This window comes from Triturus cristatus, chromosome 5_1 (genome assembly GCF_964204655.1).
Source record: "Triturus cristatus chromosome 5_1, aTriCri1.1, whole genome shotgun sequence".
NCBI lineage: Eukaryota > Metazoa > Chordata > Amphibia > Caudata > Salamandridae > Triturus > Triturus cristatus.
The window spans coordinates 176,429,955-176,448,820 of NC_140587.1; the positions used below are offsets into that span (position 1 = coordinate 176,429,955).

At 43.3% G+C, this 18,866-nt stretch overlaps 1 pseudogene across 1 annotated transcript in view; it reads right to left on the bottom strand.

Moving 5' to 3' along the window:
• LOC146830586 (solute carrier family 12 member 6-like) overlaps positions 1 to 18,866 on the bottom strand; it is a 1,160,668-nt pseudogene that overhangs the window by 344,814 nt on the left and 796,988 nt on the right. The window contains exons 17-18 of the transcript XR_014961448.1: positions 15,779 to 15,947; positions 7,634 to 7,829 (exon numbers count right to left, since the gene is read on the bottom strand). The product of XR_014961448.1 is annotated as a solute carrier family 12 member 6-like (transcript). The remainder of the gene's footprint in view (positions 1 to 7,633; positions 7,830 to 15,778; positions 15,948 to 18,866) is intronic.

Here is an 18,866-nt window from a genome sequence, read left to right on the forward strand (position 1 = left end):
ATTTGAAGTGTAACTTATGTGTTTTTGCCTCTAGCCTCATAAAGAGACTAGAGGGGTGTGTTTAGTAATAAATACATATATTTTATATATATACCTGGTGTGGTCTCCTTTCATTTAGCCACTCAAGAGATCATAGACTGGTAAAACAAGCTGCTTTACATTCCTTCAAGACTTAGCCTGAAGGCTGCTCTCCATAGCTAACACTAGGATAGCTTTCAATAAAGGTTGTCTTTAACCTATCATCAATTGGGATTAAGCGCTTGCTGAGAGATCTGTACATAACCCCATTTCACAGGCCTGAATCCCGACAGGGCAGGCTCAGGCTTTCATCTTTCAGAGGCTGATACAATGAACACCTGCACTTCGCAGGCGCAAACGGGTACTCTAAATAGTAAGTACCGTCACTTGCATTTATCCATTTAGAGCACTCAGTAACACCCTTTTCAGTGTGCCAGGTAGCACTAAAGCTCTGGGCTCAGGCGCTATGTATGTGACATAGGACGGCTCTCTTGCGCATGATGGAGGACTGCTCCTTCTCTGTATAGGCATCAAATCTGGAGCCCATGGTGAGCCGAGGACACCCCTCACGTGGAATAAATATCCTGTCCGCAGATGAAGTTAGAGGGTATACCCACCTCTGTTTGCTGTAAAGTGTGCAGCTCGGCTGAGGCAAAAGCAGTGTGAGCGTCAGAGAGGTTTAATTTGATGAGTGTTTGACTGTGCAGAGGGTCCAAAAGACGTACATAGACCCAATTATTTCTACACTATCAGCAAAGCTGGGGAATGCCTCTGAAAAGGAGACAGAGTGGAGCTGCAAAACAGCATGAAGAGGAGAGATAGAAGCAAGGTCAGCGTAGGGCCACGATTGTACAGCGGGATATACACAACGTAATAAACAAGTAACTGCAGAATCAAAATGAAAAAGGCTGCAACAGTGGGAATGCATTCAAAAGCCCAAGAAATGTGTCCACTATTCCGTGTATACCCCCCATAGCGCAGGCCGGTACACCTCCTCCCCCTGCAGCCCTACACCCTGGCCTACACCCTTGCTGACCACCCTCCCACTCTGTAAAGCCCCCGTGCACTTACATCCGTGACTCACCCTCCAGCAGCCGGGTGATGAGACTGTCCACGTTTAGTTTTCCTTCGACCATTTTGGGGCTCTCAACCCTGTTTCCGGGCCTCCTTCCGCACCAAACTAAAAACAGCAGCAGAGCAGCGCTAGCGTGCTGGCTCAATCTCCACTTGAAACAAGACTTCCGGAACAACAGAGGGTTGTTTTCCAGTACACTACGGCTTCGTCAGGCACTATTTTAAAACAAGCATTTGCAATGCAATACGACACACATTCACGCGAGAAGTATTGCATTACAAATGGGACTGCGGGCATTTAAAAAAGCAAGAACGGGAGTGGAGGGGGTGATTGGGGGGGCGAGAAGTGACGAACTGCAGGAGGGGGAGTGGGGGAGACAGAGCATAAAATAATGTTTGAGTAAAGGGGCCAATAGCCTCGGATGTGTACAAATTACGCCATGGCCGTCAGGAGAAGGGACTAACAAGTAGAAAACCAATGAGAAGGCAGCATTTAGGCTCTAAGCCAAACAAAAAGATGGGCAGAGAGTGGGTGGAGCTTATGCAAAGCGTCCCCACTTTAGTATACACTACATGCCTCGCAAAGCGAGCAGCGCATGCGCTGTAACGCTAGTCGAGACCTAAAAATGAAGGGAAGAATAACGAACTTCGTAAAGATAAAAAATTAGGAAACTATTCCTTTAAGGAGTCAGCAGCTTCCCAATCCCATCATGCCTCGTACTGACAGTTGCCGTAGACCACCAGTTCTTTTGGTAGTGTTTTACCTGGAGATTCTAGGGACATTTTCCAAACTTCAGCATTTAGTTTCAAGCCAGGGTGTAGAACTAGGACTGCAAGTAACATTTCCGTCTGCACTGCACAATCTTCATCGAAAGCCAAACATTAGAATAGCAAGCTCATAACAGAACTCCAAAACTTGAAGATACCAGAAAACTGAGACAAGATCTGAAAATATTGATAATGTAAGGAGAAACAGTTTACCCGGATTCAATGCAGAAAGGATTGCATTGAATACTTTATGGAATCTGACTTCCAGGTCACAGTCTTGCAAAATTCTGATATGGGGACATTATTTAACCAAGCAGTTGTAGCTACTCTACCCTTTGTTCAATGAGCTTTAGACTTACTTGATAATGAGTGGTTAACTAACTGGTATCATTCATTACACTCTCAAGGAGTAGACTGCTTGGATGTTAACAAGCCCTTTTGTTTTTGGCCACAGTTAAACACCTGAGAAGTCTTTCTACTTTCCTTAGGCTTGTCCAAGTAAAACTGCGAGACTTGTCTTATGTCTAATGGCTGTAACAACGGATTTTAAGTACTGGTGAGAAGGTAGACTGATCAAAGTGGAAATCTAAAACTACTTTTGTTAGAAAAGAAGGGGGCGATCTCATAGTCACTATCGGAATTTAGCACTGTGTAAGGTTCTTGGGCAGAAATGGCTTGGATCTCACTCACCAAAATCATGGCAATAAAATAAGGTCTATTCACTAATAGATGCTGCAAAGAAACTTTAAGTGTAGGCTCAAAATGGAGATGGTATCATGTTTGATAGAACATTAAGTTTGCAAGTAGACAGCACTCAATTTGTGCCACTGTTTGACAGTGCTCAGAACCAGTACTTAGCGCTTATTGCCAGCACTTATTTCTGAAACTCCACTGCAGGTGGTGTTGTCTATTGTTCAGCAGAGCATATCAGTTTAACAATAAATGTAAATATTAAACATTTCTAGAGTGTCCAGGCAATTCTTACACGTTTGTGTGGCTTGGCATTGTCCACAAAGTGTCATATGTAGGAGTGTGATACTTAATAAGGAGTGTTCATATTGAAATTTGGCAGAGTTGGCAGGTCCAGTTGGTAGTGCAGGGTGCAGTGACATCCTGACAAATACATTGTGCCAGGCACTTATTTTTGTTGTTGTTTTGCAAATTAAGCAGTGCAAATAGGTGCAGGTGTCCAAATTGGATGGCTAACTTTTCTTTAAGCCCTTAATGACTGGCGTTGTGAATAATTAATTCTGCATCAGTGCCTTTCCATAAGCAGTAATAGCTGCCAACTGTACCTTAATCAGTGAAAACTGAAGTTCAGACTTGGCCAGCTGCAGTGTAGGTAGGACAGTGGTTATTCCTTTTGACAGGATATGGGGACAATGCCCTTATGTTGGCACCATAGATAGAAACATTTCCATTTAAGAACACAAATGGCTCTTGTAGTAAATTCCTTCTCTTCATTAAACATGCCCTGCTGGTCTTTGGGCAGATTCCACATTGAATGTATTCAAGAACAATGCTGTGAAATTCAAGGATTCCAGATTTGGATGGTGTACTTTGCACTGACACTTGGACAAAAGATTGGGTTTGCACAGTAGACTAGATTTTTCAGAAAGATTAACTATGTTAGAGTACCAATACTGCCAGTCTGGTAAATCAGATCAGGATCATCATTGTTTTCACCTGTCTGACTTTCAGTAGAGTGGTAGGTGTTAGAGGAATTGGGGAGAAGTGTATTGCAAACTTACTGACCTAAAAGGACAATTCCCACATAGCCTGGCAATGGGATCCTAGATGCATCTGGGAATTTGGTGTTTTCTGTAATTGCAAACAGGTCCTTTTGCTGTACTCCCCACTGCTCAAAACTGTCTCTTAGAACGTTGCTGTTGTTGTGGTTATTTTCATACAATCCGCTTAGAGCGTGTACCTAACTGTATTATGCTCCTTGGAGATGCATCGCCTTTATCATTAAACCTCTCCGGATTAACAACTTATTTATTGCATGTGCTTCTCTTGACAAAATTATGGATCTGGTTCCCCCCAGTATGTTGAGGTAATACATTGTGGTTTTATTGTTCATTCAAATTTTGTCTGTTGTCAGAGAAGGGAGAATCAAAGGGCTCAACTAAAACAGAGCTCTAACATGTTCATATGGCAACGAGTTTCCTTCTGTGACCAGATGCTCTGAACTTTTAGACTGTCCAGCTGTGCTCCCCAGCCAATCAATGATGCATTCATGACTACTGATTTTGTTGGGGGATGATAATGGAAGTGGACTTCCTAAAGGGGATTCCACTGAACAGTCACTATGCTAGAGACTGTGGGACCTCTTTAGCTAGATTAAGTCAGTTTTCCAACGAATCCCACTTTTGACTCCCCTGATCGTCCAAATCTGTTGTAGTGGGTGTATCTTAAATCTGTCAGCTGGGATTATGTATACGGATGAAGCCATGGAAGCCAGAAAAGAAGAGATTGACAGAACATATGCTCTCCAATGGCGGAAACACTTTTCCTTGCATGGTGTCGAGTGCAGGCCAAGTATGTAATTTTCTTAACAGGTACTGATTGCTGTAGAGTGACTTGCAGACCCAAACTGTTGAGGAGTTTCAGGGCTGTTTGAAAATCCTGTATCACCCTCTGCTGGTTGCTTGCCTTGATTACCCAATCAGACGGGCAAGAACATATCTAAAAAGTCTGCTTTTCTTTAGATGTGCTGCAACCACTGCCATGCATTCCAAAAAAGGATCTTGGAATATAACTTTAACCCGAAGGGACTAACTTTCTATAGGTGATGAATTTGGTCCACTACAAATTTCAGAAACTTTCTGAAGTTGTTGCCGAAGTGAATGTCAAAATATGCATCCTGTAAATCCACACCACACGTCCAATCTCCTTTGTTCATTTATGCAAAAATTTGGCAAAATGCAGAATATTTCTTTCTTGAGATATTGGTAGACTTTTCTGAGCTCCAAGGTCGGCCTGCTGGTCTTTTTGAGCACTAAAAAATACCTCAAGTAGACGCCTTTGACTTTTTCACAATGCACATTTCAGTCTCTTTTTTTTAAGGCGGAGTAGAAACTTGGGGGCCTTCTGTGGTGGAAATGAAGGAGTTGTCTTGAAACGTAGAGCATAACCATTTTACACATAAGTGAGAACCCCTTTGTCTTTGGATATACGCTGCCATCCTTTGAGATATGTTCTCACAGTAAAGGGACACAGAAAAGGGGAAAGAAATGGGAAAGTCATTGGCAGGAGTTGCAATGGTACTTATGCCCAAACTCTGGGGGATGTTGCTGCAACCTTGTACTCTGATAAGACCAGCATGGTTGGTACCTTTGTCACTGCTGAGGCTTACTATTGATGTTGCGAATTCCAAAAAGGGGGTTTAACCTTCTGAGCCAGGTACAGATGGTAACTCCTTTCCTTATACTTGTACTGGGCTTCGAAGAATTTTAATTTTTCTTCCACAGCACCACCGCTTTCAGTGTTTCTGCCTCACACAGCATCCTCTATATCGCCTCATCTGTTTGAGGCCAGACGAGAAGCAAGCTTGTAAAGTACATTCAATATCTTCATTTGTGCATCATGTTTTAAGGAAGTTAGCCTCAACCCAGATGTTCTTCATAGTGGTAACCCCCGATAGTAGTCAAATGCAGCCACATTCACTGCATCAAGGGAGAAACCTATTACCTTGTTAAACCGCATACAACCTTGGCTAATTACCTCCATGTAGCCTTAACGTCCATCTTAAGGCAGGTCATCTGCAAACATGCTTATCGTTTCACACTGGTCACAACGCCTTCCTAGACTGAATGGGTGCCCATTTATAGAGATGTTGCAGCAGTCCTGCAGATTTTATGCTGTAAGGTGTCCAGGCATTCGCTCTCTCTGAGGCTGCATTGTGCTTTCCGAAGCCAATACGTGCGGTTTCCTCACTGCTGAAAACAACCATAGAATCAGGTTTAAGATTGGTAAGGCTAAGGTGGGTCGCGTTGCATGCCTTAAATGTCTTTAAAAGTTGAGGTGTTGCTGTCTTTATGGCCGTTGGTGAAAGGAACGTTAAGTCAGCAAGCTCTTTGAAGTCTGGGAGTAGTGGCAGTAAGGATCTGGGCTGAGCTTTCTGCTGGGAAGTCTCAACTACAAAACAGGCAATACTTTGTGGTACTTTGAATGGCATATCCAGGTTTGCTATTTAGAGTAACAATAGATCCTGGAAGGTGTTAATATTGTCTATCAGTGATACAATAGACAACAAGCCTGGAGCAGGGATATGAGTGTAGGTATCGGAATAGGTTGCAGTATCCAAATATTGTGACGGCGAAGGGAATGGTGGTCTTCTCTTCTTCCGAGGTGGTTGATCTTGTGGTATGTGGTAAACTGATAGGACCAGTCTGAGGTGACAAAGCTTTAGGTGTGGGCCAGGTGTGATCTAAGGTGTAGGAGGGACGATGTTTGTGAGCACCACAACACCCGTGGAGGTAGAGGCAAAACTGGTGATTGCACTGGATCATCATTACGTATGACAATGATCGGGGTTACTTGGATGGGCTGGAGAAACTACTAGACAGGGAGAAGTTGATGGTAATCTTCTTGAAGTCAAACTCTTGTGCTTCAATGTTTATGTTCTCAGTCGAATATCTGAAAGCCAAATGCCTCAACAGCAAAAGATATCGGTGACGCCAAATGGTGGGTCTTCTTCAATGTCTAAAAAATGTCCTTTTTCTAAGGGCAAGCATGTAGGAAGCATGCCCATCTTCAACAATAGCTTCTTGGAAGTTGTCCTCAATGGTGTCCTCAACATTGATTGGATGCAAGGTCTATACCTGTAGCAGCAATGCTTCTTGTGTCTCCTCCTCTCCCTGGATCTCTCTCTGAGGGGGTTCTTAGGGACTGCGAGCTCTGAACCAACTGATGGAGCACATTCAATTATGCCTCCCGCACTTCCTTTATCAGGTGGTCCTCCAGTCTGTCTTTAGGGCGGATACCCTCATGATCCTTCAAAGTTTTTTTTGTCATTTTTGGTAGAAACACATTCCTGCAGAGTGTGGGAATTGGAGAGGCTTAATCACACAAAGTGCGAGAGGATCATTTGGTGTACTTGACAAACAGAGATGGAATGAATGCCAAACTCTGTGGAGAAAATGTGGAAAAAGATGGAAAGATCTACAGATTGTTAATCAAAAAAATCTATGGCCTAAGGAAGACGTTGAGTGAGGGCAAAAACTTGGAAAAAAAGACTTTTTCAGTCAAAATATAAGGTTTTAAAAACTTGGTGAGTTATAGAATCATTCTTTTAGGACTGGAAAAATAAGTGGTGCTCTGAGCCAACTGCCAGTACAAGGCATGATGTAACTGGGAAACTCCTTAAGGGAGCATTGCCTTAATTGTTAGCCAGAGTTCAGCCTGTCTGTTTTTGCCTTCATTTCAGATACTTTTTTCAGGGCTCAAAGGGCAGCGAGGTTGTAGTTACTCTCCAATGTTATGTATTAATGTTTTCAATTAGACCTCATTATAAAAGAAGAAAACACCAGAATTAGGTAAACCCAGTCTTGGACAGGCTGCATTACATGGTTATGCGTTTAAATTCATGCGATAGAACCATTTATTTTGATTTTTATAATTTTGGTAGAAAGTGTTCCAGAATCTGACGGCTAGGTGGGACCAGAATTCTTGATTGGGTGTACCAGCAGGAGAGCTCACAAAAGGAGTGATATAGGGCAAAAGTCATTCAGTGTTCTACACACCAATGTCAATATAGAAGAATACCTACTGATAAAGGTTTTGTAGGCTCTGGTATCCTCGCTTTGTCTCCATGCATTGGGCCAGCCCATGAGCACTGTATTGTGCTTCATACCGCCCAGACCGCAGGACTGGATGAGATGTGAGAGGCCGTCTCGCAACTTCTGTGCAACCACCAGCTGGAAGAAACCCTTCGTTTTTTCCTTCTCCATAACATACTTGATTGTCTGAAACAAATCATATGGGATAAACATGTTAGGAAAGCTTGGAAGGAATTAGCTACTTACTTGTAACTCCAGTTTTCCTGCATTGCTGAAATCATTCCTCGTTGTTAGCCGGGAAATCCCTAGTAACTTTAAATAACATCAAACAGTGTTAAAATGGCCATAGGCCTCAATATACTGTTTGTTTAGTAGAGCGTCCACCTTATTTAAAACAGCCAATGAGCTGAAACTGCTGAGCTCTCTTACTCCCTCAAGAGCCCATCATGGTTCAGATTATGTGAAGAGTACATATCATAATAGTGAGCCTTATTCTAAGGAGGAGGAAAGGTCGCATTTAAACATATGAAAGATATCAACGATGGAAAACTGGAGTTACAGGTAAGTAACTCATTTTTTTCCTTGAGCATTGGATCTTTCATATATTCATATGCTTGAATCCGGATAGCCAGCAGTACATAACATTTGAATAAAGAGGGAAGCTGCCTTACCTTATTCATATAGGTTAAGTAGAACTGCCTGTTCCACAGCTGAGTTGGCTGCTTCATTCATTTGTAGGTAGTAATGCCTGGTAAAGGCTTGCCTGCTTTTCCATGTGGCTGCACAGTAAATGTTCTGTAAAGACACTCCCAGCATACACTGCAGCTTGCAGCTGTTTTGCCATTGTTTTGGTAGAGTGTGACCTCACTCCACCCAGGAGTGGATGCTTTCTATTGTTGTGAGAGAAGGTGATGACGATGGACAGCCAAATTACAATGCCTTTTCCTGGACAGAAGAATGAGACAAATAATTCATCTGACGAAAGCAAGTCCTTGGTTTTATTTATGTTGAACCTGGTGCACCTACGAAGATCCGGCAAGTGGAAGGATCTCTCAGCAGAAGTAGACTGATGAGAGAATAAAGATTTTAGGATGACAGATTGATTCAAGTGAGCATTTGTTAGGAGCTTTGGCATGAATTTTGGGTTGCTCTGTAAAATCACCTTGTCTTTGGTAAAGCAAAGAAAGGGTGAAAGACTGTTGATTCTCCTACTCTGCTTACTGTGGTGAGAGAAAGAAGGGCAGCCTTCTACGAGAGGAATTTCAGGTGCATTCTATATTTGGGTTCAAAAGAGACAGCAGGAGTTGGCTCAAAACAGGTGTTGGCTTCCAAGGAATTGGAGGACGTCTGACTGGAGAAAGGCACTAAAGTGACCTTTCATTAACTGCTTTAAAATTCTCTGTTAGAAATTAGATGAGGAGTTTTTCCATCCTACGGAATCTTGTGATGGATGCCAAGTGAAGGATGAATAATTGAGAAGCTCTTGGCTAGCCCTAGCAAGTACGATAGCACCTGGTAGGGCCGCATGGAAAGCGGGACAAGGCCCTTCATTTTGCACCATTCGCTAAGTCTTTTCCACTTCGCATTGTAGGCCTTAGCTGTAGATGATGTAGGTGCCCTCGCTAAGGTGTCTCATATGCTTAAAGGGTTAGTCATATGGACATACTTCAAGTGGTCAGGAAACATGTAGTCAATCTCAGTGGCTTCGAGTTGCACTGAAGAATCTGTCTGTTGTGTATGGAGGGAAGCCTGGGGAGATTTTTCAACTCGAATGGCAGGTATGAGGACAGCCTCAGCAGGTCGCAGTTCCAAAACAGACTAGACCTTGCTGAGACAACTGGAATCAGGTAACAGTGATCGACTTTTACCTTCCTCAGTACCCAGGGAATAAGGTTAAATGGAGGAAAATCGTAAGCAAACACGTTTTTGACCATGTCTTCGAAATGGCGTTGTCTTCAGGCCACTGCAGATGGAGCCTGCTGCCGTAGTACTAGTGCTTCTTGTTTTCCATGATGGAGAACAGATCTATGGTTAGCTGAACCTATTTCCCAGATGTATTCTACTTAGTCTGGGTGAATTCTCATTTGTGGAAATATGAAACGGCATAGCGGAGGACCATCTGCCTGGTTGTTTTGGTATTCCAGAAGACATTCTTCCTTATAGCTTACCTCAATGATGATGGCCTATTCCCACAATAGCTGTGCCTTTTCTGGCAGTGAACAGGGCCTTATTCCTTTGCAATGCAGTACATAGAGGTTGTCTTGGCCATCCATATCAACACTGCTTGTTTTGTTAACCTTGGAAGGAACGACTGCAAACTAGTCTGAAGGTCCATAATTCCAGAATGTTAATGTGGGGTTCTTTCTCCACCACTAACTAGAGGCCTCTCTTGGACAGCTGCATGTGTGACCCCAATCCATCTGGTGAAGCATCTGTTGTCATCATTATTCTGGTCTTGAAGGTTGATCTTATTTGAGATTTGATTTAAGTCTTCACCACAACAGGGGTCGGTTGAGCCGTCTTTTGACTTTAACTTTGTCGCTCCATGATCTAGTATCCTGCTATCACTGGAGATACAGATCCTGATCAATAGTCATAAAAGGTACTTGTATATCCTCACAGGCCCTATTTGCTTGGAGCAAAATGCCTTTGCCATAATCTAAAGTGTTGTAACTATTTCTTACAAGAGGAAAACCTTCCCCAGTTGTGGGTCCAAAATTACCCGTAAGAATTGTAATCTTTTCACGTGATAGATGGAGGGTTTCTCTGTATTCTGGGTCAGTCTAGTTCTTGGAACTGGTTCGCATAGGTGGCTGTGGAGGCACAAGCCTCTTCCTTTGGTGGACCCATGACAAGCCAGTTGCCCAAGTACAGGTATACTTGGTGACCTTGCCTTTGAAAGAAGGCAGCTATCAACACCGCACATTTAGTAAGATCAGTTCTGCTACTCCGCTGAAAAACTCAGGTTCAGCCTATGATTTGAATGTAGAAGGACGTGAAAAATATGCATCTTCAAAATGCATGGATGTCAGGTAGTTCCATTCCTGAAGCATCAGGAGTTCTTTGAGGGTTATTATTTGGATTATTTTTTCAGAAACATGACCTCCACTGGCTTGAATTGTTTTTGAGCAGAAATATTCTGGAGCAGAATCTGTATTTCTCTGGAACTTTGGAACGTTTTTTATTTCTCCTTTCAGGAGAGCCAGGACCAACTCTTGTTAAAGCTCCAACTGGTTCAGACAATGTTTGTTCCTTTCTGGGTGGAAGGGCAAGTGTTTTTGTATAAACTCCAGCGATGAAAATCAAGCTCTCTTCTGGTTGTCCTGGGAGCATAGTCGGAAAGCTCCCTTTTTCTTCACTGATATTTTGCCATAGCATTGGCTCTGATCTGTAACTATAGAGTAGCCAGATCTTCCTTAGATTCTGTGTTAGGAGAAGCCAAGTCTGTAGGTTTGAGATCTCCTTGAGCCATGAATAGTAGCAGAGGCAGGGCAACTCCGAGGAAGCATGCTGTGTTCCTGTCCCACCAGCCCAAGAATACTGCTCTTGTGAGCTGCCGAAAGTCTAAACTGGAAACATCCATTGCTGTGTCGATAATGATGGCCAATATATTTACATCCTCCTTGATAATGGCATTAGCCTCTTCTCCCCCCTCCTACAGGATGTGGTTGAGGGTGAAAGATTGAGGGTGTAAGATTGTGCCACATCTGGGGATCATTTCATCCGACTATGGCCAAGTCATTTGCAGATTTTATGGATGTCGCAAACATAGAGCTGACCCTGCAACTTTTGTTGTTCATGGGCCTGCCATCCCTGTCTAGAGGTGCTGAAGCTGAGTGACAGATTTTTGATCTACACTGGTCCTCCGCCTCAATGACCAAGTCAGGTTTTAGGTGGCCAGTTAAACACAATGACAAAGAAAGTCGTGCCCAGTACTTCTTTTCAATGTGTATAATTCTCTGTACAGTGTTGATGTTTGCATTGGTTTGACACACTTCGACCAGTCGTATTCCAGTATCGGAATGGATCTTGTTTTCAGAGTTTCTTTGAAATCATATAGAAAACATTGCCGCTCCACAGAGCCCAAGGGAAGATCAAACTTTTTTGCTGCTCTTTCTAGCAGGTTGTGAAAGTGGGTGATGTTCTGTTGAGGTAAATCAAGTTATGTAGGTGATTTGTCACCTTCCGTAGAAAGGATGTAGACCACCCACTCATTGTCATGTCCATCTTCGCCCAAAACATATCTTGCATGCAATAAGAGTAAGATGTGGGGGCAGATGTATTATGTTCCGCTAGGTTTTGGTAGAATGGGGCCTAGAAATTGATCTGGCCCCATGGGAATAGGCAGGGGCAAGAAGAGCAGTTTTACTGGTTGCAGAGGAGGTGGGGGTGTTGGCATTCAGGGAGGAGGGGGTGGTGGCACTGGCTTATTAAATAATAATCCTGTATGTGGTTGAGAATGAGGCTGCTGTGCTGTCCAGCCTCTTGGATTCCCTATCTATTGGGGTGGTAGGGAATGCACAAAGATTTACATGGGAGGTAGAAGTTTGGACCACCAACCTCTCCAAGGTAGGGTGTTGTGTGAAGAAATTGGCATCCCCAGGGGCAGGGCAGTCACGGCAGGCAATTGTCCTGTTCACAAGAGGCTCGGAGCTGGGCTTGGACCATGTCACAGGCAAGATGTCTGTAAGGGCTTAATTAAATGGGAGAAGCGGTTCTGATGGGGGTCACTCCCAGCTGAAGAACATCTTGCAAGATGTTAGTCTTGGCTACCACAGAGGGACAGCTAAGGTTCAGGACCTCGGCTACTCTTCTTACCACCATTGGAAAGGACGCTCCCTCCTCTGTAACCACTGTAGGGTGAGAAAGCATGGCAGTATCCGAAGAAGTAGAAAGTCCATTAACTTCCACCAAGTCCGCACTCCAGTCCATGTTTGGGTCAAAAGGCTGGCATTCTTCAGGGTCCAGAGACTTCCCCCCAATCCTTCCTGAGTGCCAGGCCATAGGAATAGAGCTCCAGCTCCGACCTGGAAGGCATGGCTCCAGTCGGCACCAGAGTCTGCATTGGATGACGTTCCTCTGGCTCTGTGTCGGAGTCGGGGATCAGAATGGGGACAGTGCCGTTGGTGAGCATCGGCATTGGCACTGGGGAAGGTCGAGGTGGCACAACCGGCGTCATTCTAGATCCATACATGGATCCTAGGGGTTTGAATGGTGCTGGGATGGAACCGCCAGCATTGATCAAGCAGGGGTCCCTCCTCCACCTGCGGGCCCTGAAGGCACGCCGGCGGTGGTGGGCCACTCAAATATGAGGTGCATGACCCCATAAAACTACTTAATTTGAGCAGGGGGTCATACAGCTCCTGGAAACTCGAGGAGGGGCGAAGCCAGCCCAGGCGCTGGCTCAATCACAGAGCTAAACCTCGAATGTCGACTCTCCTTCGTCTCGCCTGCAGACGGACGAGATGAAGTCGAAGACCTCTTCGACTTCTAGCTCTTCTTCTTGAGGTAGGACTTACCAGAGTGATCTGAGGACTTCGAATGTAATGAAGATCTTGGGTTCTGCAACCAATCCAGAGACCTTCCTCTCGACTGGCATCCACACTTTTGGGCATTGCACGCTGAACCATCAGGAGCTTGAAGGACTGCTCCCTCTGGGCCTTCACATCATGGTTGGGTTTGAGGAACCTGAGACGAGCAAGGTGGAGGTCCATCACCAGCATGATAGGTGACAGGAGCTGCAGGACTTGAAGTCGGACTTTCGAGATGACATCCCTGTCACACCAGGAGAAGATTCTCTCAAAAGAGTTTGGCAAAGGTGGAAAATAAGCTAGTCAAAAAGTGAATAGCGGGTAAATCTATTCATAACTGCGATGACTGGGGCGGAAAGAAAATAGCTGATGTCTGCAGCCTGGGGTGGCGCCTGTATAGGCACCACACATCACTACAGGTGTGGACATTGCCAATAAAGCCAGACGGAGCCGAGCGATGCCACTCCCAGCAGACAGGGGTACTGCTCATGAAACTTTCCCAGATCCAGACTGACGCCTGGGGATAATTTTAAGGTAAGGAATCTGCAGCTAAAAGTCTTGATCAGATTACATCTCACAGTCTGATGACAGGATCAATGACAGAAGAAATCCGAGCTATGGTGGCCTCTAGTGAGAGAATGAAACCTCAACACTTCCAACTCATTGGCTGAAATTCAGGTGGGTTCAAATGATGTGCATATGCTACTGAAAACACTGTTGTTCAGGCTGAAGGCTGTTTTAGCATTGTTTGCTTCTATTTAAAATTACTGGCGATTCAGAGCCTTATGATGGGGAATGGTTCAAGCACGTCAATTTATGAAAGATCCAATGCAGAAGAAATATAAGGTATTTATATTAAGAACAACACCCCCACAGGGGAACTTAGTAAAGGTATTAAGCATCAGTGAAGTAGTGTGGGAATGTACTAGTAGGGAGAAACAATGCCCCATATTAAGCCATTAACTAGAGGTGAGGGAGTAATTTTCCACACACATAGATAGATGGAGGAATAAAACGCTATACTGTGGTAGATGCACTTACCTCCTGGATGTAACAAAGAAATCCTCCAAACTGATCTTGTCGCACACTAAAAACTATCTCCTAAATGCAGCTCCATCACATGTTGTTCAACACACATTTTACATGCTCACTTCTCTTCCCCTATAGTAATTTCTTTTGCTTCATTTGATTTGATTTATAGACTTATAAAGCGCAATGTATGCCCGAGGGCGTCTTGGCGCTAGAGTAGGTAGGAGTACTGAACTATTAGGTGGTCCTAGGAATTTGGCGTTTCAGTTGGCAAATAGCCAAGTTTTCAATAGCTTTCTAAATGACATGAGTGATGTGCTGTTTTTTATCTGAATCGGTAGGCTGTTCCAGGTTTTCGCTGTTCCTAACAGGAAACTTCTGCCTCCCCAACAGGCCTGCTTGTACCTGGGGATTGACAGTAATTGCGAATGACCTGACCTTAGATTTCCGGTTGGTATATATCTTTGGAGATGTGTTCTTATATACAAAGGTCCTCTGCCCTGTAGGGCCTTATATGCTAGGCATTGTGACTTGAATTTAATTCTCTTTTCCACTGGAAGCCAATGGAGGTCTCTCAACCGATGGGAAACTGGTTCGTATTTGGGTATATCTAAAATTAATCTTGCTGCTGCATTCTGCATTCGCTGAAGCTTCAGTAGGAGTTGAGACTGTAACCCCACATATAGCGCGTTGCCGTAATCCAGTCTCGAAAGGGCCAATGCTGTGACCAATGTCTTCAATGCATCTTTAGGGATGAACGGGCTGATTTTCCTGATCATTTTCAGGATGCCACAAAAAGTTGAGGCAAGTTTGTTGATCTGACATTCAAATGTCAGTTTTTCATCGAATATTACCCCCAGGTTTCTAACATTTGGGACTGGAGTAGGGCATTCACCCATATTAACTGGCCACCATCGTGGGGACCAGAAAGAGGTGTTTGCCCCTAATAGTAGTACCTCGGTTTTTTCACCGTTCAATTTAAGGCAGTTTTTCTGCATCCAAGTGTTTATCTGTGACATACAGATATTGAATTGATCGGGTGTGTCATTGATGTTATTTGAGATTGATACCACCACCTGGGTGTCGTCGGTGTATGATATCACTGAAAAACCACATTGCCTTATGATTGCTTCTCAAAGATCCCTTCTTCCTTCTTCCTATTAGGCTACATTCCTTTTAATGAACTTGCTGTTCCAACCCTTCAACCCTTCCACCATGCTCTTTTCCAATAAGTCTGCCCTTAAACTCAGAATGCTGGTTCTGTTGTTGGAAGCTAACAGATGAGGAAAATGTGTGCCCCTCTCAACACAACTTCCCCATTGACGAGGAGCCAAGCTCTGCATATCTTATCCAATTATAGTAGCAATTCACTAGTATGATCTCAAACGTTGCCTCTTTCTATCGTTATTGACCACCATCATTGAAGATTCCGAGAGAAAGTTGGTGCCAAACAAGATGTCATACCCAATGACATTTAAAATAACTAAGTATCAATAATGTAGTTGCTTCTTTAGGATATCGCACCCCGCTGCAAAACAACGTCATAAGAGACATGGGGTCCCTATGACAACTGACCTGCTCAGCTGCCAGGGATTCTCCATAGTTCTCCAGGAAGTTGCCTACAAGAACAGAGGCGACAATAGTGAGCCCTTTTCCTGCCTTGAGCTGAGAGGCAAAAGTCAGCAGACGAGGGTGCTTCACGTGGAGGTCCTCATCCAGCTTCAGCATCACCAGGAGCTGCGGCCTGCAGGGGTAAAGCAGGGATGGGTAAATAGAGAACTGATTTAGATAGGTCCTGGATGTGATAAACATATTAGGGACATTTTTATATGTTTGTGAGGATAAATACACTCCGCAAATCACCCGTTTTACATTGAAAGGTTCACAGCAATAGGAAGTATCTTTAGATCTAAAGCAAGCACCGCAAATAAAGCTACTCAAACAGATTCTATAGTCTTGCAATTGACCCAAAAGCGGTCACAAGTGATGATATAATTGTGAGCACATACACTCCGAGCGTTTCCATGGGCTCATATCACCCGCCCACGTCTTCGAGGCCTTCTGCATCATAATAGTCAATGATGGAACACCACCTTACCTGGAATCCAAAATAAAGACATCTAGAGAACACCACAAAACATGCAGCACCAGCATCAGTCGATGATTAAATATCAGCAAATGCAGTAAAAAGTAGTATGTCAAGCCATTCACCACACCTCAGGGGTACAAAATGACATCCTAGTTAAGTATTCCAGGACCAATCCATCCTCTGCAGCAGAACCCAGCTGAAGATCCTGCTCTTTCAAGCATTCCTTAACAACAAGTTCTTGATCACTAAATTATCTGAAGAACTGCCCATCCTGTCTTCTATGCCTGCCCACTCCTCAACGGGACCCCTGCTAATGAATGCTCACCGACCTACACCACAACTATAGTTGGGTTTATGCTCACTAAATTCCCATATATACATATACAAAGTGCATTTAACTTTATTGAATATTCTCTGCACATAAGTTGAAGGCCTACCTTTGTGAATGATTCTTTGATACCTGCAGTGGATCCTCATTTTTTTAAATTATAATTTGTAATAGTGCCTCTAGGTCAAACCATTGCAATTAAACGTGAGGTCTCTTTCAAGATATCATATTTTTACTGTAGCAATGCAGGCTGACCACTGCAAACAGAAGTAAAGGAGGGACATACAATTGCCCCAAGAGCCAGAACAATTTATGAAAAGAATATTATATTTCATTGCTTCAATATGCATTCATGGGGATGATCTTAACATGTGAAATGGATGTTCTCAGAATAAGAATCTGTCAAAGGTTGAATTTCATATGATGCAAACTTTCCTTTTGTGGCTGTACAACTAGCTGACCCCAATCCACCATGTTTACACGCCACTACAGCTTCTGTAATACTTTTAATTCAATTATTTTTTTAATATTTCCCGTATTTCGTTTTTTCCTCACATAGAATTTTATCATACATACTTGTTTTTGGTTGAAATAGAGGTTGTCTTCATTTCTAACTAATAGTGCTATCCAGCATATAAATACTAATTAGATTAAGACATAACTGCACAGAATTATCATATTTTATCACATTTGTCTTTTCCTGTAAGAGTTTGGGTATGCGTTTTCGGCTTATGCTTCTCATATTTTATTTTAATGTAAACATTTATTTATGGATTTGTTTTTAGTTGGTCAGTATGTTGCTCAAAAATATGTTCACCCATCTTACGTGGGAGCCCATGTATGCATTTCGGTTAAAATTTTAATGTTAAAGGTTTCCTTCTGCTACTTTAGGGCCATCTTTGTGTACTAGCTAGCGATGCTAGTATGAGTTAGAGATAATCTAAGTAAAAAACATGGTGTAATTTAGTTTTTTTTGCTCTCCTCGCCACTTTATTTCAACAAACAATTAGCTATGTTTATTTAAGGCAGTGATTTTAAGCTAAGTTTTGCTCATGTACATATTTTATTCTGCTTTATGTCATCATAGTCAATGTATGTGTGACAGCACATGTCTCTTAAAACTCTGATGCTCAGGGGGTATTAAGGCTTCACAGTTAAAGCTTGCTTTCAAAGCTTGGTTGTTAGGGTAGAAACGCAGACCCAGTAAACACCTAGATAATAAAGAATACATTCAGTTTTAGTTGTTTATTCATTGAAGTTTAATAGCTCAGCAAGTATCAGTTAGTTAGCAGTTCAAATAAAAAGCTACCCAGTGTAGGGGCGTACTGACTTTCTCAAACATAAACCCCACTTTGCAGGGGCACATTAGAAAATAAAGAAAATGGGTGGAACATGTGTGGATGGTTCTCAGTTTGAGCTTAAATGCTGTATGCCTGACTGGATAGAAAGTAGAATGAGTTCTGCAGCAACTGCTTGTGCTTTCGGGTCCCTTGTCAGCAGCACGCACGAGGGCGCTTGATGGATAATGGACCAAATGGTAGTGACCAAGTCTGCTGGGAGTTTGTCTTTCTGAAACATGCCTGAAGTACATGGCTTACCAAAGGTGCAAGTAAGGTGGAAAAAAAGTCCTCCTTGGTCACTTTCGCCTTGGAGAAACTAGGGTAGGGAGCTCATTCACCTCTGGAATGACACACAGCCAGCAGTGCAGCCTGGAACTGCCTACACTAAGACAAGATACAGTGCACAGAAAAGCTGTTGCGTGGGGTGACTGGCTGTGCTTAATTTGTGCCGGTGGCTGTAGGTGGTGGGCACTGACACTCAATTTTGGGGACCAGGACTTAATGTTCATCTTTAGACTCTGACCCAGGAAAAGAGAGATAAAGACACAACAGAGAGAACAAAGTAGTAAGAAAAAGATAGGAAAACAGTTACAAAGGGAGAAAGCAGAGATAACAGGTGGGGTGGAAGTAAGCGGCTTTAGGGGAAATAAAGACTATGTAGCGCCTGAGGAGGGCTTCTAAGAATAACTTTGGACTCCTGAAAGTATTTAAACTAAGCCCTTGTGAATGGGTGGAGGAGAAAGAGTTGGCTGCTTGATTTGTCACTGTATCTACCACTTGTAGCGGGGTGTTCTGTCAGATGTATTTGTTTACTGTTTTGGGCAACAGGATGATTTATTGAACCGTTCTAATCCAGGGGAATTAAACCCAAAGAATTGTTCCTGTTTCACTGAAGTGTATACAAAT